We start from the raw sequence: 22190 nt of genomic DNA, 5'->3' as shown, positions 1-22190 counted from the left end.
CTGTCCTCCCTCCTCAATAATAACGTTTTCATTGTCCTCAGTGTACTTGTCATCACTGATGTCTTCATCATAGTCATAGTTGTTGACGTCTTCATTGTAGTCATCGTCTTTGTCTTTGTAGTCTTTGTCCTGGTCGTCGTTGTCATCATCATCGTCGTCGTTGTCGTTGTCCTCCTCCTCCTCCTCCTCCTCCTCTTCTTCCTCCTCATTCTCCTTGTCCTCCTCATCCTCATTGTCCTCATCGTCCTCCTCTCCACATCTCCCTCATCCTCATCCTCATCCTCATCCTCCTTGTCCTTCTCCTTCTTCATTGGTTTTCCAAGACAGGGTTTCTCTATGTCGTCATGGCTCTCCTGAAGCTCTCTAGCTAGACCGGCCTAGCTTCAAACTCAGGGAGATCCATTTGCCTCTGCCTGGCCCTGAGTGCTGGGATCAAAGCACGTACCACTAAGTCTGGTGGCAATGTTGGCTGTAAGTCGCTCAGTGCGTGGTCTTCCTGCCAATGTTGTCGGCACAGACCTGTAATCCCAGCCCAGAATAGAATGAGGTGTGAACGTCTTTATAGTTTAGGGGTAGCTTGGACTCTGTAGTAAGCAGCAGACCGGCCAGGAACAGCAGAAACAGGACAGAACTACATTCTGGGTGTGTTGGAGCATGCCTGTAATGGCGATGTTCTGGAAGCAGAGGCAGGAGAATCAGCAGTTCATGGTTGTCTTTAGCTACATAATGAGTTCACAGCCAGCCTGAGAAGTCTGAGACTCCATTGCAAAGAACCAAACTCAGCAAAAAATTTCCCACCTTTTCCTCGAAGTTCTAGAGCAGGCAGAAGAGTCAGAGACAGCCCCCATTCCCACTGTTAGGAGTCCCACAGGAACACAAAGCTACACAGTCATAATGTATATGTAGAGGGCCTGAGTCAGACCCATGTAGGCCCCCTGATTGTCAGTTCAGTCTCTGTCGGCCCCTTTGAGCCCTGGTCAATTGATTCTGTGGGCGGTTTTCTTGTGGCGCCCTGATCCCTCTGGCTCCTACAACCTTTCCTCCTCGTTTTCTGAAGGATTCCCCAAGCTCTGCCTAATTTTTGGCTGTGGGTCTCTGCAGTTGGCGAATGGAGCTGCTTTGTGAGGACTATGCTAGGCTTTGTCTATGAGTATAGCAGAGTATCATTAGAAACACCTCTTTGACTTTATTATTTTATTTTTTGCAGGTGGTATTTGATTCTATCCTAGATCTCTGGGCTATCCAGCCTCTGGTCCCTGGTCCCTCAGTTAGTGTCAGGCATGGGCTCCCTCTCATGGTATGGGTCTCAAGTTGGACGAGTCATTAGTTGGCCACTCCCATTAGTTCTGCGTCACCTTTACCGCAGAACATCTTACAGGCAGGAGAAACTGTAGGTTGAAGGTTCTGTGTCTGGGTTAGTGTTCTAGTCCCTTCACTGAAGTCTTGTCTGGTTACAGAAGATGATCGGTTAGGACTTTGTGTTCCCCAAGTACTGTGACCCCCTAGGATCACCCTTATAGATTCCTGGGAGTTTCCATTACACTGTTCCCTTTAGTGTGTGTGTGTGTGTGTGTGTGTGTGTGTGTGTGTGTAGAGGGGTGGGTTGAGACAGGGTTTCTCTGTGTACCCCTGGCTGTCCTAGAACTCACTCTGAAGAACAGGTTAGCCTCAAGCTCAGAAATTTGTTGGCCTCTGCCTCCCAAGGACTGGTAGTAAAGGCATGTGATTGCCTGGCTGTGTTTTCTCACTTTTCGTCGAGTTATTTTATCAGCATCGTAGGGGATATTGAAATCTGATTAAAATCATGCATTTATTTACTTAGAATTCAATCATGTATTTTTTTTTAATCCATACTGAAATTTCGTTATTAAGTGCATAACTCTTCAGGATTTTTATACCGTTTTGATGAGTTGGCACCTTCATGACTTTAAATTTTATTTTTGTTTATATGCATTCATGTTTGTCTGCATATATGTATGCCTACCACATTTGTGCTTGGTGCCTGTGGAGGCCAGAAGTGGGGCAAATCAGAGTTCCTGGAGCTGGGATTAGAGAGGTTGCAAGATTGCACATGGGCACTGGGAACAGAATCTGGGTCCTCTGCAAGAGCAGCAACTGTTCTTAACTCAGGAGCCATCCCTCTGGCCCCAGAATTGATCCCTTTTCCTTAAAAAACTTTTGTTTTATTTATTTAAAAACTTCTGTGTGGGTATCTGTGGGGGGCGAATGAATGTGGGTACCCTCGGGGCCAGGAGAGGTCACCAGGTCCTCTCGAGCTGGAGTTGCAGGCAGCTGTGAGGCACCTAACATGGATCGGGGAACCTGACTCAGGTACTGTGGTAGAGCAAACAAGTGCTTTCCATTGCTAAACTCTTTCTCCAATCCCGACCTTTCTAGTTTTGTAAAATAAAATTTTATAATATAAATGTAAAATAAAATAATCTTTGGTGATAAATAGATTATTAAATATACTTTGGCATTAATATTGTTTCCTTTTGATAGTATTAAAAGGGCATAACTTTTTTCAATTTTTAACTTTTTTTTTAAGAAAAGATGTATTTATTTATGTGTATGGGTGTTTCGCCTGCATGTATACCTGTGTACCATGTGTGTGCAGTGCCCACTGAAGCCAGGAGAGTGCCTTGGGTTCTTTGTAACTGGAATTGCAGTTACAGGCAGATGCTGGCACCTAAACTCAGGTCCTCTGCAGGAGCAGCGAGTGCTTTAACTGCAGAGCCACCTGTCCTGCCCCCTTAGTCTATATCTTCACGTCTGTAGTGCATCTCTTGATTTCAGCCTTCTTTGCTTGTTTGTTTGAGTCAGGGTGGCAAAATGTAGTTCAGGCCGGCCGGAGCTTAGACAATCTTCCTGCCTTGACCTTCTTAGTTCTGGGAGTATAGGTGGGAGCCACAGGCCCCACTGGGGTCTTCTCTTTCTTTTCTTTTTTTCCTTTCCTTTCCTTTCCTTTCCTTTCCGTCCCTCCCTCCCTCCCTCTCCCCCTCCTTCCCTCCCTCCCTCTCCCCCTCCTTCCCTCCTTCTCTCTCTCTCTCTCTCTCTCTCTCTTTCTTTCTTTCTTTCTTTCTTTCTTTCTTTCTTTCTTTCTTTCTTTCTTTCTTTCTTTCTTTCCAACTTGATACAAGCTAGAGCTATCTGGGAAAAGGAACCTCAATTGAAAAAAAAAAATGCCTCCACTGGATTGCCTATAAGCAAGTCTGTAGGGCATTTTCTTGATTCCAGATTGATGGGAAGGGCCCCACCCACTGTGGGTGGAGCCACTCCGGGCAGGTGGTCCTAGGTTCCACAGGGAATCAGCAGGCCAGCAAGCCAGTAAGCAGCTCTTCTCTGAGTCGCTGCTACGCTGCTACCGTGGTTCCTGCTGTGGCTTCCCTCAGAGATGGACAGTATCCTGTAAGTCAAGTAAACTTTTTCCTTCCCAAGTTGCTTTTCCTCGTGGTATTTATCACTGGAACAGAAACCTAAGACGTTTTCTTTGTTATTTTCCTCTCTTTTCTCATTATCGTCATCATCACCATCATCATCATTTATTACTAGTGTGTGCACATATTTGCATGAACTAACCTGTCACAGTGCAGTGTAATCAGAGGATAGCTTGTAGCTTGTGTCAGTTCTTTCCTCCTGCTCTGTTGGTTCCAGAGGCTGAACTCAGGTCTTCACCTATGGAGGCTAGCACCCCTTCCCTGCTGAGCCATCTCTCTGGCCCTGCTGTTCTCTTGTTTCAGTTCGATGGTCCCCGACTTGGTGTTTGTACACTGCATCTGCTGTGATTATTGGCCGTGGTCTGTTAAATCTGCCATTCAGTTACTTGTTTTCTTGTTGCTTCCTTGAATGCTCTTAAAAAATAGTTGAGCACTTGCTTATTTGTGTGTGTGTGTGTGTGTGTGTGTGTGTGTGTGTGTGTGTGTGTAGCAGGTGGTACAGCAGGTATGTGGCAGGGCAGTTAGAGGACAACTGTCAGAAGTCAGGCCTCTCCTTTCAACATGTGATTCCCAGAGATTAAACTCAGATCATCAGGTTTGGCAAGAATCAGACTTGGCTCCATTTTACCCAGCGAGCCATCTTGCTCGCCCCGAGTGTCATATGTTATGTTTACTTTAATGTTGGAGATTGAGTTCAGGGGCTCACACATACTTTCCTAGATGGGTTGATCATTGATTTAGGCTGACTTCGAATTTACTTATAGCTCAGCCTGGTCTTGAACTTGAGATCTGTATGCCACTCACATTCAGTTGAATTGAGCACTTTTTTTTTTTTTTTTTTTTTGAAGTGGAGTCTTAGTATGAAGCCCTGGCTAGTCTAGATTTCGTGACCCTCATGTTTGATGCTAATGCCTTGTTATTAATCCTGGCTCTAGAATGACTATGTCTTATTATTACAGTTTAGGTCTTTTGTTTTTTTGGCCTAAGTTGTCATTGTTACTTTAGTGTTTGCATTGAAATGTATAGTATAGACTTTTATCATAATTTACATTCAAATGATGCTATACCACTTCATATATAGCATACTTTACACCAACACACATATTATCCCCTTCAATATTTTGATGTTGCTGTTTAACACAGGCTCTCTTTTTGTTTTTTGGGTTTTTTTTTGTTTTGTTTTGTTTTTTTTGTTTTTTGTTTTTTTTTTTTGGTTCTTTTTTTCGGAGCTGGGGACCGAACCCAGGGCCTTGCGCTTCCTAGGCAAGCGCTCTACCACTGAGCTAAATCCCCAACCCCTTGACACAGGCTCTCTTAAGATTTATTTTATTTTATGTATGTGAATACACTGTCACTGTCTTTAGACACACCAGAAGAGGGCATCGGATCCCTTTATAGATGGTTGTGAGCCGCCATGTGGTTGCTGGGAATTGAACTTAGGACCTCAGTTTCCCAAGTACTGGAATTTAGGCACAGGGCCTGGTTGAAGTAATCAAATTTAGAAGAGGCCAAGACTAGTCATTTGAGATGATGGTAGGTGCCAGTAAGCCAAGTACTTGGAAGGCTGAAGCAGGAAGATGCTACCAGTTCAGGCCTGTCTGGGCTAGCATGTAATACCTTTATCTTTTTTTTTTCCGGAGCTGGGGACCGAACCCAGGGCCTTGCGATTCCTAGGCAAGCGCTCTACCACTGAGCTAAATCCCCAACCCCAGTACCTTTATCTTAAAACAAACCAGTAAGCAAACACAAAAGTAATTTGAACACACTTGTAATTTCTGAGACAGACTGGATGGAGTAAGAAGATCAAGAGGCTAACCTGAGCTACATGCTCCAAGATAAAACAAATCTAACAGTATAAACAAATGAAACAATAAGTAAAAATGATCTTAAGAAAATTGAACCCCTCAGTCTTTCTTCTAAACTATTCCCTTGCTTTGGTGCTGGAAAGACACTCAGCGTTAAGGACCCTCACTGCTTTTGTAGAGGACTTGGGTGTGGTCCTCAGCGCCCACATGTCAGCTTATAACCTACTATAAATACAAGTCCAGGGATCCCACACCTCCTCATGACCTTCTTCCTTACTCACCTGGGAAACCTGTGGTACACATACATATAGTCAGGCACTCATTCTTAAAATAACATTTACTTATTTCAATGTTTGGAGGACGTACTTTATTTTTGATTTGAGACAGGTTCTCATTTTGTGGACCTGATTAGCCTGAAACTTGATTTGTACCCAGGACCAGCATTGAACTCACAGAGATTTATCAGCCTTTACTCCCCAAATGCTGGGATTAAAGGCATGCACCATCACACAGAGCTGAGAAATATAATTTAACAAAGGAATACCTGATTAAAATGCTGGGTAGAATTTGTAGGTTTCATGTATCTAAAATAATGAATATTGGAGAAAATGTATTATTTTTAATTTCAGTCTTTATGTCAGATAGTAAAGTTGGGTCTCTTCTTTCCATTTCCTCATTATAATAGACACTCTGCTTCCCATGGTGTGAGTGTGTGTGTGTGTGTGTGTGTGTGTGTGTGTGTGTGTGTGTGTGTCCGCCCGCGCATGTGCATGCACGTGCACCTGTGTTTTGGATCCCTTGAAGCTGGAGTTACAGGAAGTTTTTGATCTGCCTGATGTGGGTGCTGGGAGCTGAAATCCAGTCACAGAGATCCTCCTGCCTCTGCCTCCTGAGTGTTGGGATTAATAAGGCACCACCACACCTAACTTAGACCAGATCTTTAGCAAGATCATAGAAGACTTCTCCAAACTAAGGAAAGATATACCCCACAGACACAAGTACACAGAACACCAACTAGATTAGACTAGAAAAGTAACTAGAAAAGTAACTCTCTACCTCATATCATAATGAAAACACTAAATATACAGAACAAGGAAAACTTTTAAGAGAAAAAAAACCAAGTCACATATAAAGGAAAGTCCAGCAAAGCTACATTGCTTTCTCAATGGAAACTGAAAGTCAGAAGAACACGGGCAATGCACTCCAAGTTCTAAAGGACCATGAAGCCCAACATAGACTACTAAACCCAGTAAATTATCTGTCATTGTTGAAGGAGAAAGGAAATCTTTCCATGAAACAAACAGGCTAAAAAAAAAAGTCATATACAGCACAACAACAACAACAAAATCCTACACAGAACACTGGAAACAATACTTTGAACTGAAGAGAGGAATAACCATAGTCAAGAGACTCAAGGCGAAAACAAGTGAAGCCATAATTAGTGAGTTTCAAAGCACAACTAAGAAACAAACTAGCAAAAAGGCCACAGATGACCACAACATACACACACCTTTTAATAATAACTCTAAATGTTAATGCCCTCAATTCTCCAATCAAAAGACTCAGGCTAGCTGAGATAAGAAAGCAAGGTCCATCTTTTTGGTATCTACAAGGTACATTTTAGCTTTAAAGACAGGCACTGGCTTAAAGCAGACAGATAGAAAAAAATATTATTTCAAGCACATGGTATCAGGGAGCAAACAAGTATCACCCTGCTGATCTGACAAAATGGACTTCAGTGTAAAACTAATCAGAAGGAACTAACAAGGGCCCTTCATTCTAATCATGGGACCAGTTAAGCAAGAAAATATTACAATATTGAACATATGTGTTCCAAATTCTGGTGTGCCCAGTTTTTAAAAAGCATATTAATAGAGTTGAAGACACAATTTAACACAGACCCAACAATAGACTATTTAAACATCCCATTTTCTCCAAAAGATGGGTCATCTATAGAAAAAAATAAACAGAAGCGTCAGAATTAACAAACATCCTACATCAAGTGAATCTAACAGATATCTATAGAACATGTCACCCAAACACCAAAGAATATACATTCTTCTCATCAGCACATGGGAGTTTCTCCACACTAGACCATTTGCTGGGACTCAAACCTTAACATACGAAAAAATTGAAATAATTCCATGGTTTTGTTGTTTTGGTTTTTCCAAGACGGGGTTTTTCTGTGTAACCCTGGCTGTCTTGGAACTCACTTTGTAGACCAGGCTGGCAACTTAGAGATCCACCTGCCTCTGCCTCCTGAGTGCTGGGATTAAAGGCGTGTGCCACCAGCAGCCCGAAATTCATGTATCAACAAAACTTAAAATGAATAGCCAATGAAACTCTAGTGGAATGTAAACTCATGGAGATTAAATAACTTACTACTGAATGATGAATGGGTCAAAGAAGAAGTCAAGAAAGAAATAAAAATGTTCCTGGAGCTAAATGTAAATAAAAATACAGTACAGCAAAGTCACCACCAGAAAAAAACACATTAAGAGCAGTTCTAAGAGGAACAGTTACAGACCCAAGTGCCAACATTAAAATAAAAAAATCAGAAAGAACATGCATAAATGATTTAATGATACAGCTCAAAAAAGTTGGGAAACAAGAACAAACCAAATCAAAACCCATTCAATTACTTTGATTGATTGACCGATCAATTGATTGATTGTGTGTGTATATCTGTCTGTCTTTCTGTGTGTCTGTTTATAGATCAGAGGAAAACTTTCTGGAGTCTTTCACTATGTGTGTCCTGGGGGCCATACTCGGCCTGTCAAGCTTGTGAGCACATACTTTTACTCCACGAATCCTGTGGTTGATCCCATAAACAGGGATTTTATAACTTTATTTTGAACCCTGTCATCACCTGAAGGGTCAACCTGTCCAAGCCAAAGAGACTACAGAGAGCCTGGCTGGCCGAGTGGTGGGGGCAGTGGATGGTGCTGTGGGATAGACAGGGGAGGAAGAAAAGTAGGAAAGAAAAAGAAGGAAAAAGCAGAACTAACACCTATCATCCTGAGTCTGTCCATCAGTCCCCAGGTGCTGCTCAAGTGTGGCCTCCGTCTCAGCAGCGGGCCTCTGAGACAACGCTAGCAGTACCTGTGTTTTCCTGATGGGACCTTGAAACTAAAGGTCGGGCTCTGGGCATAAGTCAGTGTGACCCTTAAGGTTTGAGCCCAGGTCTGAGTGGCTTAGCCCTCTTGCTGTGACAGGTAAAGGAAAGAGCTCCGCGCTGGGAGTGAGAGAGGAAACCTAGGTTGACCTCCTGGACCGCGCAAGCGCTCTTGAGTATTTTTAAAATTGTAGTCAAATCTTTAGCAGCGGAGGACCCCTTCATTGAACCTGCTCGCTCTCCAATGGGGCCCCACAGGTCCTGCTTCAGTTCCCCACAGGAACCAGTTAAACCTTCCCAGTTAGTGTAATCAGACAAAGGTAACTGTCACCTTTCGTTTCATCCTGTGCTTTTATTTTTCAAATTCTGAAGTCGACCTCTGAACTCAATCTGCACTTGCCTATTGGTGCATAAGTAGCTGTAATATCACAGTAAATTAAATTCTGTTTTAAAGGGTATCTATTTAACAATCTGTCAGAAGTTTCACAGCATTTGATTTCTTGTCTTCTCTGTCCAGTGACAGGTTTATCTCAATGTGGCTTGATTAATGAAACCTTTTATTTGGTATAAGCACACCTATTATAATCATAATTTCTTAATGCTTGCTTAGGCAACATTGAGGCCTGGAGGCAGGGACTGAAAACTTACTTGTAGCTTCTGCAGCTGCTTCAGAACCCCTGGGTGAGGCTGAGCGGGGAGGCCAGCTGGGCGCAACATAGTGAGGATAGAGTCAACTGAATGACAGTGAACCCGTTTTAGAGCCTTGGCTCGATTCCCGATTAACCCCGCCTTGTTTTAAAAAAAAAAATGTTTCCTACTTACTGCCAACTAATCAGCCTCCCCCTATAAAGCTGCCTCGCTTTTGCTGGCCAGTCACGGGGGGCGTGGCAGCAGACTCTTCTGGAGCAAGGAATTTGCAAATCCTTGGTACCTAAGACGTGGGATGAAGGCAGGAATAAAAGGAAAACGGAACCAGAGTGTTAATGAAGCCACCGGGCCAGGCACTAGTAGCTCTTGAGAAGTAGAAACGACTTTATGATGGATATTCCTCAGCAACCTTTCCAGAAACACCTTTCCAGATTGAATTGTTTGTTCCTGCCCTATGTTCACCTCGCAGAGGAGCTTCGGTTCCGGCTGGGTTGAAGCCTTTGTATCTTCCGGGCTCCGCAAATTCTGGGGGGAAGACTGCCTTGTATCTCATAGACTTGAGTGTTTTTACTGCTTTATTTTGCTGTTAAGCACGTAGGAGCACGAACAGCGAACACAGAAAATAAAATGTAAAACTTGTTTCTGCTGCAGAAATTGTCTTCTTCTTCTTTTAGCTAGAAATTTTTGCACTATTAAAATGACAGGTTCTTGAAAGATATTACACCCTCCCCTTACCTGTTTGTGACTTGCTAATAAATGCTTGAAATGTTTTTATGCACCTTTTTTCTTTCTTTCATTAAGTGTTGTTATTTTTAGTTTGTGATACTTGTGGTTTTAAGTACAATGACACCTCTCTAAAATGAGTGTTGTTGCTATTAACAATAGAGAACAAAATATTATTTTGTTCTTAACTATAATTAAGGTTTCGAAGAAGACCAATGAAACAAACCCATTATTTAAAAGTCATGATCTTGACATTCTTTGTTGAGATTTGAATAGTCAAAAATATTGCATAAAATATTTAACAAATTATTTTATTTAGTGAGTTACTAGCCTGACTATTGAGGCTGTGACTTTTCATTACCTATGTATGCTTACACAGACTTTAAAACACCCATTTCTTTTTGAGAGTTTTAGTACTGAAAAGGAAAATATGAAAGGGAAAAGTTCTGATACAGGGGCAGCATCAGACTTTTATTATCCATTTAGCACTAATTGTATCCATTGTAATGATACATACAGAAAGATTGAGTCTGGCCTAACTTTCAAAATTAGAAGAATATGCAATAAAATAAGAAAGCAAGCACAGTTTTAAAATGACGTTAAAAGAAAATTATTGTCAGTAACAACTTGGTTTCTTTTGGAAAATACGTGCACGTATTTTCTCAATTTAGAATGTCCTCTTTCAAGCCAACATAGGAACTTCTTTAACGAGACTCTGAGCGGAGGAGTATTCTAATTCTCCAACATGTATCTCAGTTTTTAGTTGATTTTGCATCATGCTTTTTAACCTTCGACAACAAATATTGTTGTACCATGAAGACAGCGAATCCAAACAATTACATATGTAGTCCAAAGGCATACCCAGGAAAATCAATATTTGACATCTTCGCAGTTCCCTCCCTGCAGCCCCGTTCAATAGCTCGCATTCATTACACACTCAGATCTCACTCAGACGCGCCTTTGTCACTAGGAACCCATTCTTTCCCCTCCTCTGACTTCCACATAACTTCTTTGCCCTGTACTTTTACAGATGCCTTCTGGCTATAAATACTAATGAAATCTCTTTGCTTAATTCGATTTTGCTGGTACACTTACAGTTATGACCTAACTTTCCCACGAGAGAGACTGATTGAACATTCCACTACCTTATGGATGGGAGCAAACATTCTCAGAGAACTGGCCTGACGATTTCCATAATTACAGAATTCACAGCCTAATGACCTTAAAAAACAATAAAAAGATCTCTTGTTAATTCCATTTCTGTCACTGACATTCAAGATATTTCATTTTTCACGGGACAACAAATTTACTTTTTTATTTTCCAAAGAGCAGTCTCTCCTTTCCCCCCAGATTAAATTTTCTGAATACTGAAGTATTCTATTGAATATTTAGCATTTCTTTGTCTTTTAAAAGTTAGAATATTTATGATCCTTAGAATGAATTTGACTGATTTATAGCAATCAATTATAAGAGTACGTTTTCAAATAGCCCTTTTAAAAATGAAGAATAGAATAATTAAAAAGATCACAAGTCCTCCCTTGCATATAATTATTTCATTATTTCATTACAATGCAGAAATTATTTTTGCTGACTGTGAGCAATTTTAATTGAGTGAGATCTGTGTTAATATACGATAGAGAGCAGTTCTTCCTAAGGAATAAGACCACTAATTGCCTAAATTTTTATTCAGTACAGTGAGTCTTACGAGCCATATTACAATGTAAACCTAGTCAGGGGTAGAGTGGGTACAATACCCTCCCTGTGATGGAGACATTCAACGAGCATGCCCCATTGGCTGATTTATTCCTCCAGCAGGTTTATAGCTTATTAACCATTTGTTTTGTAGAAAACTCATAATCTGTTTAGATCTTCACAGGAAAAGCTATGACAATAGAACATTAAAACTTAGATCTGAAGAATACTGTACTCAACATGAATAAGGCATCTTTCTCAAAACCACAATTCCTAAGTGCGCGTGCACACACACACACACACACACACACACACCATACACATACACATACATATACACACCACACACATACATATACACACACCATACACATACACACACATATACACACACACCACACACTATACACACATATACACACACCACACACACACATATACACACACACACCACACACCACACACACACACATATACACACACACCATACACTCACATATACATACACCACACACACACATATACACACACATATACACACACACCACACACTACACACACATATACACATACCACACACCACACACACACACATACACACACCACACACACCACACACACACTTATACACATACACACACCACATACCACACACACACATATACACACACACCATACACACACATATACACACACCATACACATACACACACATATACACACACACACACACACCACACACTACACACGCACATATACACATACCACACACCACACACACACACATACATACACACCACACACCACACACACACTTATACACATACACACACCACATACCACACACACACACACAGATACACACCACACACATACACACATATACACACCACACACACACATATACATCACACACATATACACACACGCCACACACATACCACACACCACACACACATCACACACACACCATACACACACACACACACACACACATACTTTCCCTCTTAAGCAAGGCCTCATACATCTTAGGCTGGCCTCAAACTCACTAGCCTTGAACTCCGATCTTTCTGATCTATTTCCTGAGAGTTAGGAGTATAGATTGAGACACAGGCCTGATTTCATGTCTAGCTTTTTAGTTTTTGAGATAAAATTTGCACATACACCCTAGGCTAACTTCAACCTTGCTAGCTTTAAATGTGCAATTCTCCTGTCTCCATCTCTACCTTCTAAGTACTAGTAGATATCTAGCTGACGTGTAGTCTTACTCATGCATACTTTGAACTGGATAAAAATCTTTAAAAACCTTTTTTTGATAGCTGGGCAGTGGTGGTGCATGCCTTTAATCCTACCATTCAGGAGGCAACGCAGGCAGACATGAGTTTGAGGCTAGCCTGGTCTACAGCGTGAATTCCACGGCAGGCAGCCAGGCCTAAACAGAAAGACAGTCTCAAACAACAACAACAAAACAGAAAACAAAAACATCAAAAGAAAACAAAAGAATAGACCGGAAAAAGAAAGTAAAGTAGGCGTGGTTCGTGGAACAATGGAGGCTTTAATGTGTACATCTGTGTTCATTTCTTTCTGAGTATGCGATTCATCTCTCAGTTTCTCAATGGACAAAGAATCCAAACAGTTAAGGGATACTGCATTCAAGGATGTTTAACATCCTTCCTATTCTTAAATTCAAATTCCATCCCCCCTTTCTGAACAACATTTATCAAAGCAGCAAACAAGCACACAGAAGCATCCTCCACCTCTTCCGTGATCCAGTCTGTGTAAGTGTCATAAACATGCTTGAATTAATGGTGCTGTTTTATGGAGTATGGGTTGTTTCAGATGCATATTGCCTGAGGTGGGGTCCTCTTAGAGCCAGGTACTGAGTCAGACACCAAGACGAAAAAACTGTAAAGGCTCAGAGAAAGCAGCAAAGAAAGAAAGTGAAAGCACCGGAGTAGTTTCCTTGAGCCTCGCAGTTTAAACCGGTTTGAGGCTACAGACAGAATCCTGGTGTGGACTATGACAGACAGACAGATATATATATATATATATATATATATATATATATATATATATATATATATGAGAGAGAGAGAGAGTACACACACACACACACACACACACACACACACACAATATATATATATATCTGGCCTCAATTTACTCCTAATTCTTAACTAATTGGAATTTAACTATTCCTTCTACCCTAGTAACTAAGTATCAACCTGATTAACATCTCCTTCTAGTGTCAAATGAACATATTTGAGTCCAAGTAAAGAGAAGACTGTTAGTGCTTCCCTTGGAATGGTGTTGGAGGGAAGGTAGTTACTTAGTGCAGTGGAAAGTGTCTTTGGTCAACTGGATAGCTTTATCCAGAAGCAAGAAACCTCTACTCAGAGGAGGAAATTCTATTCTGAAGACTTCCTGACTGGGAGGCAGGGGATTTGCTGAGGACATTGACATGGGGTTTGTCCTCACCTTGTGCTCGAATGCTTGTGTGTGTGTGTGTGTGTGTGTGTGTGTGTGTGTGTGTGTGAGAGAGAGAGAGAGAGAGAGAGAGAGAGAGAGAGAGGTCATACCAGAAGAGAGGATGGGGAATCTTGGCTCCTTGCCTAGATTTTCTTTGCTGTTAGGATCATGGTGTTTGCTAGAAAATTCAATTCCCCCCCCCCATGCCCACCACCACAAACAATGAAGTGATACAGTAACACTATTGCTTATGGGCATTGCGGAACTGAAATGTTAAAACATATGTAATGCATCTTCAATAAAATTCAGATTTAAAAGTCCCCTAATGATGTATGTGTTTGACAGTCTTTAATAAAAACTGATTAAAGGAATTTCAGTCATGGAGAGCTTTAATAGTAATGATTCTTTTTCCTTCATGTGGAGGGAATTTCAGTGTTATAAAATAAATCAAGGAATTATTAGGACATTAGAAACAGGGCTGCGCCATTTCTTGGGTATGTAGGCTTTTGTGTTTTGTTTTGTTAAATACTTGACTTTTCTACCATACGTCCAGGGAATGCCTGTCTTACTGAAGTTCTTTGAGACAGTTCTTTCTGGAGCACAGCTCAGGTGCATTAGATCATTCGGGGACTTAGATAATTCTCTTTTGAGTAATTCGATTCATGGCTTGATTTCCTCTTCCTATCGAACCGATGTCTCAGCAAAGGGCTAGAGGATTCTGCTGTTTGTAGCGAAAATCTTGAGCCAGGACCATTAACCTTGAAGCTCTACACACTTTTCAGGTCAGGCAATTACCACAGTTATCCTATTTACTTATTTAAGACTGTGGCAAAGGGTGCTTCCAAAATGGACTGATGAATGTGAGTGGAGGAAAAAAAAATCAATTTTTTTTTTTGAGCGGACAGATTCAGAATTGCAGTGATGGGAAAGAATGCTAGGATTCAGTTAAAATGTCTCTAAAACAGGTCAGAGCAGATAAAACAGTCTGAGGGATTGGAGTGTACCCAGAGAGAGAGGAGAGTCCAGTGTTCGAAGTGCAACAATGCTTAGTATTTGGTCAAGCTGCAGTGTTTGTAAAGCCCTGGGTTGACTCACGCCAGAACCATCTCTGAAACTTAATATGTAGAACAGATCTACGGACAGCTACTCTCCTAGAAGTCAGAGGCTTCCTACCTGTTTGTGTGTCGTTGGGGATTTAGCTCAGTGGTAGAGCGCTTGCCTAGCAAACGCAAGGCCCTGGGTTCGGTCCCCAGCTCCGGAAAAAAAAGAAAAAAAAAAAAGCTGTCTTTCCTTCTGTCTTTCCTTCCGTTCCCAGTTGTTTATTTGAGAAGGAAGTGCACCAGAAATTACCTGTTTGTGTGTCTCTCTCTTTTCCATGTTTCTCAGCATGACTTGAAAGTCATTCATCCACTCCAATTCTAATGCGTATTATATTATATGCATATATAATATGCTTTTTAAGATTGTTTTGGTTTATTTCATATGTATGAGTATGGATGGTAATGAGTGCCCTGTGGGTGCTGGGAACTGAACCTGGGTCCTCTACAAGAACAACTAGTGCTCTTAACCACTGAGCCATCGCTCCAACCTTAAGCTCTTTCTTTCAATGAGTATGGTAAGATTCATTGCCACAGGGACCAAAATGACCTGCCCGAGACTGAATCAGCTAACAGCGTCAGGGATGACGTTACCAGCGTCTGCTCTTACTTCCTGCTTCTTTTTTGAATGTAAGGTAGGAGAGCAGTAACAATCCGTAGTAGGGGAAGTCACGTGATCAGAGGCTGCCAGCACGAGTGGAGAATCTGAGTCCAGATATTATTCACAATCTATGTGTAAGAGAGCTTTCCCAGCCTCTCTCTTCAAGAAGAGTTTACTATGTAGGCCAAGCTGGCCTCAAAACCAGGGTCCTCCTGCTTACGTCTCCTGGGTTCTCAGATTACTTCTGTGATAAAGTTAGAGAATAAAATTATTTTTATTCAATGTATTTATTTCTTCATCATCATTGAATGTGCAAGCATGTACGCATACCACAGTGCAGCACATGTGCAGGTCAGAGGATGACTTGTGGAATTGGTTCTCTTCTCCTACCCTGTGGGTCCTGAGGACCAGACTCAGGCTTGGCAGCCAGTGCCTTTACCTGCTGAGCAGTCTTGCTGGTCAACAGATTCTCTCTCTCTCCCTCTCCCTCTTCTCCTCCTTCTTTCTCCCTCCCCCTCTCCCCTTTCTCTCTCTTTTGATAGGCTTTAACGTGGCTCAGACTCTATTTGATTTGGGGTGTGTGTGTGTGTGTGTGTGTGTGTGTGTGTGTGTGTGTGTGATGTGGATTTGTGACTGGAGGTATATGCAATATCATACAATGCATGTGGAAGTCAAAGGACAGCTGTTGTTGGTTTATTTTGTTTTGGAGACAAGTTTTCTTTATGTAGCTCTGGTTGTTCTGGAACTCAATTTAAAGACTAGACTGGCCTTGAACTCACAGAGCTTTGCCTGCCTCTGCCCCCTGAGTGCTGAGATTAAAGGAAAACTTTGAGAGTTAGTTCTGTTAGTTCTCTCCATACACCATGGGTTCTATGGAGTCAACACAGGCTACCCGGCAAGCCATGTTAGCCACTGAACCATTTCGCTGTCCCCCAGACTGTCATTAACTCTTTGTGCCTCCGCCTTCCAAATATTGAGATTAGAGGCAGGCATTGCCACACCTGCCTTGGTAGTCTTTATTTTTCATTTTACCAAATTGAATATTTAATTTTTGCATGGAGTAAATACAAGCCCTAGGCAAAATGACATACTTCACTCATTCACATCTTGTCATCTTAAATGAGAATTGTGGTGGTCTCTTGTGGTTTGATGTGGAATGTCCCTCACAGCGACTCGTATGAATGCCCAGTGTCCAGTGCCTCGAGCTCTTTTGTGAGGGTATAGGAAGTTAAGGAGGTGGCGACTACCTGGAAAGGTAGGTCACCTGGCCCCAGTTCTTGTCTCTCTGTTTCCTGCTTGCTCCTGGGTGGAGACTAGCCTCTCCGCATGTCCACATTACCATGATGCTCTGCTCCTGCACAGGGCCACACCATCACGTATTGGACCTTTTGGAAAGGTGAACCAAAGTGACGTTTTCTCACCTTAACATCTGTCTGTCAGGTGTTTGGTTATGGTGACGATAAAATGGATGAATATGGTGGCATTCACCCGTGATAACTTTCTGCTGTTACCTCATCTTTCCAACACAGACGATATCCCTTCAAATCAAAGCAAGACTTGGGGTCGAGACAACGACTCTCCGTGTTTCTCAACTCTAGCTGTGCGTTGGACATAGAAGCCAATCCACAGATGCTCGCTCTGAGTTCCTCGTGACGTCTGCTGTCGGTGTGACCTATTTCTCTTGCTTTAAATTTTTCCTTTCTAATTTGAAATCCTCAGTCTTATTATAATGTCCCCTGAACTAATTTTTTCATTGTTCCACTAGATCTATAGTTCATAAATTTGTTGAACCATGAACAAAAGCAAAAGGCTAGGCGCGTGCAGGTACGAGCCATATGCACTGCTTTAATGAGCAGTCACCTTGACATATGGAGGAGGACTGCCCAATTAATTACTGGGTTTGATGGAGTTGTTGTCTGCCTGCACGAGTTAGTCCTGGGGCCCATTTATAGTGGTAAAATCCTGTACTGGGCAGGTCTGACCGATAAACAAAGTAAATAAATGAACCAAGTTGATTTAGTAGCTCACATAATTTGCTAGTCTACCATAAAAACATGACACTGCTTCTTAACAGGAGGTTTTCAGACTTTTTGGAAACATGTAGAACAGTGAAATTCCACTCACGCAGTCTTGGTTTTAGCAATTTACTAAGTTTCTTCAGCACATAGAAACAAAACACTTTTGTCCTTGAGAACCAATGATGTGGGTTACCACAGACGGTCAGGTGGGCAGATGCTTATCTGTTAGTGCACTATTTTGTTTGTTTGTTCTTGAGACAGGTTCTCATCTGACTCAGACGGGCCTCCAACCCCCTGAAGGATGATCGTGAGCTTCAGTTTGCCTCCTGCACCTCCTGAATGTTGAGATTACAGGCGGGCACCGCCACACCCGGTTTTCTGCAGTGCTGAGCGTCGAATCCAGAGTCTCAGGCATGCTAGCCCCAACCAGTGGAGCTCCATCTCCAGCCCCTCAGACAGATCCTCATCTGGAATCCCAGGATGGCCTCAAAGCTACATGCTTTAGCCTCCCACATACTGAATATGTGCCACTATACCCAGCATCAACCCCATCCCTCTTCTTTTCTTTCTCTTTTTTGGAAAGAGGGATAGGGAAACTGAGTCTTGTTCTATAGTGAAGACTGTTCTGGGCCTCCTTACAAAAGGAAGGAAGGAAGGAAGGAAGGAAGGAAGGAAGGAAGGAAGGAAGGAAGAAAGAAAGAAGAGGAATTTAAAGCAAAAATGTAGGCATATTTGAAAGATTAGGAAATGGATTCTTTTACTTAATTTTTATCCAATGCACCTGTTGAATTTATTCCATGATATCCAGAGACGCCTACTTTGTTTTCTGAGCTGCCCAAGTTTGTCACCTCATTTCAGCTTTAGGACATCAGCTGGTATTGAAGACTCTCTACTTTAAAGTCACAGAGACCTTGGTCAGGAAAGCAGGCCAGCAGCCCCTAGACTAGATTTGCCCAAGTTCATTTTGTTTTGCTCTTTCTTTGGGTAGTTCTTTTTTTTTTTTTTTTTTTTTTGCAGTCCTATATGCATTTAAAACTTGCCTAGTTTATTTGTACACCATCCCTTCCACTGTAGGCTTTCCTCTCGTTACAAACTCTTGTTTAACAAAAAGATTACCAGTATTGGGGTTGGGGATTTAGCTCAGTGGTAGAGCGCTTGCCTAGCAAGGGTAAGGCCCTTGGTTCGGTCGCCAGCTCCGAAAAAAAGAAAAAAAAAAAAAAAGATTACCAGTATCTTCCAGGACTCCATCTTTTTCATTCTTAATTATCATTTTATGGTGTTGGAAATTGAACCCAAGGTCTCATACATTTTTGGGGCTACATTTTCCCTGTGTGAGTTAGTGGGGGCACCACATCCTCTAAGATTGCATCCCTCTCTGAGATCCTGCTGGGACTGCCACAGGATGCTGAGCCCTTCCTTACCCTGGCTTTGGATCTCTTGATGTTTCAAACTGGTACTCACTCGTAGACTTTAACCTTCTCTAGCTTGCCTGTCTATCTAGGTCTATTGAACACATTTTTTGGGCTTTCTTTTACTTTTTTCTGTTAATTAATTACTTAATTATTAATTAAAAATTTAAAGGCGGGGCTTTAGATCCTTCCGACATCCAAGGCAGCACCGGAAGAGCTGTGAGGGAGGTGCACCAGCACTTCCTCCAGCTGCTGCTGATTCACGGGCGTGCTGGAGGAGTGGGAAGTTAGGCGTCTGCAGAGCCACTGTTACATCGTTCATGACCGAACTGCTCCTGTAGTTAAGCTGGAGGACTTCATCAACAATATCAACAGTGTCTTGGAGTCCTGTGTACTGAGATAAATGGGTCACTGAAGACCCATTTATGCGCTGGCGAATCTTGCTACAGCTTCAGTTTCCAAAATGTCCAGAGACCAAGCTGGATCTGTATAGAAAGGCTTAGGAAACTGATCGTTAACTCAGAAACTGGCTTTGCTTCAAACATTTTGAACCCAGTTGTTAGTCGCAGAGGTAAAAAGATGAGGAAGGAGAAAGTGGAGCAGGTGATGCGGAAGTTTGTGCAGAGCAAGTGGCTGGGGGGAGGAGGGGCTTCACCTTGCATGGCCAGGCTATCTTGGAGATGGAGCGGTTCATCCGTTTAATCCGAGAGAGCTATGAAGATATGCAACATCCGCCACAGTTTCCTCTTCGAGGGTCAAAGCTGAGTCGTGTGGTATTAGGATGCATTTGCTTTGGATGGCCAAGTACTTCCAGGCTGCCTCTGAACCACACTGTCCCCACTGTAATGACTACTGGCCCCACAACATAGCAGAAGTCTTCGACACTGAGAAAGAGTGGGAGGCTGGCATCTCATGTCAAGCAGAAAGTTCTTGAGGACCCGGCAGCATCCTGCATCGTTCTGGCTCTTGGTGGGCTGACCCTCAGGGCCCATTTAGAACTGCGTTCCTGGTTGATACTTGCTTTTTTTTTTTGCAGTCTGGGTCCTTTATTTCCTTTGTGTCCATTAGGCCATGAATCCGTATGGAGTGGACTCCAGCAGCTCAGGCTCTTTTCTGTTAGTCCTCACAGTGGGCTTCTCTGGGTGGCGCAGGCTGGCGCTTCAGCTGAACCCAGGTGCCCTTCTCTTTGGCTTCCTTTTTCTTCTGATCGTTCTCCTTCACACGCTTCAGGAAGCTGTCTCTGCTCTTCGAGTGCTTGATGTGCTCAATCGGCACATTGATCCTCTTGGCCAGAATCTTGCCTTTAACTTGCTTGTTTACAATGATGCCCACGGCATGCTGGGTGACATTGTAGACTCTTCCGGTTTTGCCGTGGTAACACTTATGGGGCATTCCTTTTTGAACAGTGCCCATTCCCTTGATGTCTACAATATCACCCTTCTTGTAGATTCGCATGTATGTGGCCAAAGGAACGACTCCATGTTTCCTAAAAGGCTTAGAGAACATATACCGAGTACCTCTCCTCTTTCCTTTTGTGTTCGTCATTTTGGCGAGTTACTGGAAGATGGCTGCCCCGGCGGAAAGGAAGGATACTTGCTCTTAAAAGGTTTTTAGTAAATGTTTCCTGATGGCTTAAAAAATTTTTTTTTAAAGGCGTCATTGTTTCTTGTTCATAGTTTAACCAGATCATGATAATTTTTTTTTCATTTTTTAACTTTTTTTTTCATGTAACTCTTTCCCTGCTCATGGTCCCCTTCTAATAGCATGCACTCATATCTGTTAATATTTTTCTTCCTTTCCCCCCTAGTTCTTCTGGGCTCTATTAATTGATTAATAATTGATTAATAATATTGATTACTAATAAATAATTAGTAAATAAGAGTGTTTGATGCGTGAGTGTGGGCATGCATATACCATAGCATGAGTATGGCTCTCAGAGGACCACTTTGGGGAGTTGGCTCTCTTTCACCATGGGTTCTAGAGCTTGAACTCAGTACCTTGCGTGGCAAGTGCTATCTGCTTGGGCATCTCACGCCTGGCTCTGCTATCTTTTACTGGTGCTGGGATTTCAGGCATCTTCTACCCCAACTGTCACCTCCTAATGGCCCTGTCTTTTGGCTTCAATCCTAGTCTTACCCAGCAGTGCCATAAGGCCTAAGCTGTGGCCTGTTCATTGCTGCCAGCCAGTGGCCTCTAGTGCTCCAGTTGAGTCACCTTTCCCTTGCTTATCCACTCCATTTAGCTGGGTTTTTTTTTAGCTTTAACTTGACTTCCAGCTTCCAGAATTTACACAGTCTTGGAGGTCCCTCCTGCTATTTTGAACTTTATAGAACTGCTCAGTACAGTGAGGTGTCTGGCTCCGAGTCACATAACCTGGGCACAGTCTTGCCTGACTCCACAACTCTGTTAAAGAGGATGTTTTTTGTATAGTCAGCCAGGTAGTGGTGACACACGCCTTTAATCCCAGCACGTGGGAAGCAGAAACAGGATGAGTTTGAGACCAGCCTGGTCTATAGAGTTCTAGGACAGCCAGAGAGACCTTGTCTTGAAAAACAAAAATAGAACCAACCAACCAAACAAGAAGATTCCGTTACCCATTAGCTTTTTTTAGTGCCAAATTTCTCAAATTCATCACAACTCCAGGTATTGGCATTTTGAAGGTTCTCACAATAGTGGTTCTGTTCATGACACTTTTATAATCACTCATAGAGTGATTCACATCAACAGATGTAGAAAAAACGGAAACAGCTGTGAGACTGTGAGATCCAGAGGTAAAACAATTTCCTTAAAGTCACATGGTAAGGCCGAGGATATGGTCATTGGTGAGTGCCTATGTGACATGGACAAAGCCCTAGGCTTGATTCCTGGCACTACAAATAAATGAATGAATGAAAATAAGTAAAAGTAACCAGGCGTCGTGGTGTGTGTCTTAATCCAGCACTAGGGAAGCAGAAGCAGGTAGATCTCTGTAAGTTCAAGGCCAGCCTGATCTACACAGTGAGTTCCAGGACAGCTAGAGCTGCATAGTGAGACCCTGTCTCAAAAACAAAAACAAACTTTTATATATCTATACAATTATATAAATATAAATATGAACATATACATATATATACATGTGTGTGTGTGTGTGTGTGTGTGTGTGTGTGTGTGTGTGTGTGTGTGTGTGTGACTCTTTC

At 42.3% G+C, this 22190-nt stretch overlaps 1 pseudogene; it reads left to right on the top strand.

The window, feature by feature from the left end:
• Positions 1 to 19045: 19045 nt before the first annotated feature.
• Nsmce1-ps1 (NSE1 homolog, SMC5-SMC6 complex component, pseudogene 1) lies at positions 19046 to 19992 on the top strand (annotated as a pseudogene).
• Positions 19993 to 22190: the final 2198 nt, after the last annotated feature.

Source organism: Rattus norvegicus, chromosome 5 (genome assembly GCF_036323735.1).
Source record: "Rattus norvegicus strain BN/NHsdMcwi chromosome 5, GRCr8, whole genome shotgun sequence".
In the NCBI taxonomy this organism is placed as follows: domain Eukaryota; kingdom Metazoa; phylum Chordata; class Mammalia; order Rodentia; family Muridae; genus Rattus; species Rattus norvegicus.
The sequence above is the reverse complement of the archived record's forward strand: the minus strand, read 5'-3'. Positions and strand labels throughout refer to the sequence as shown.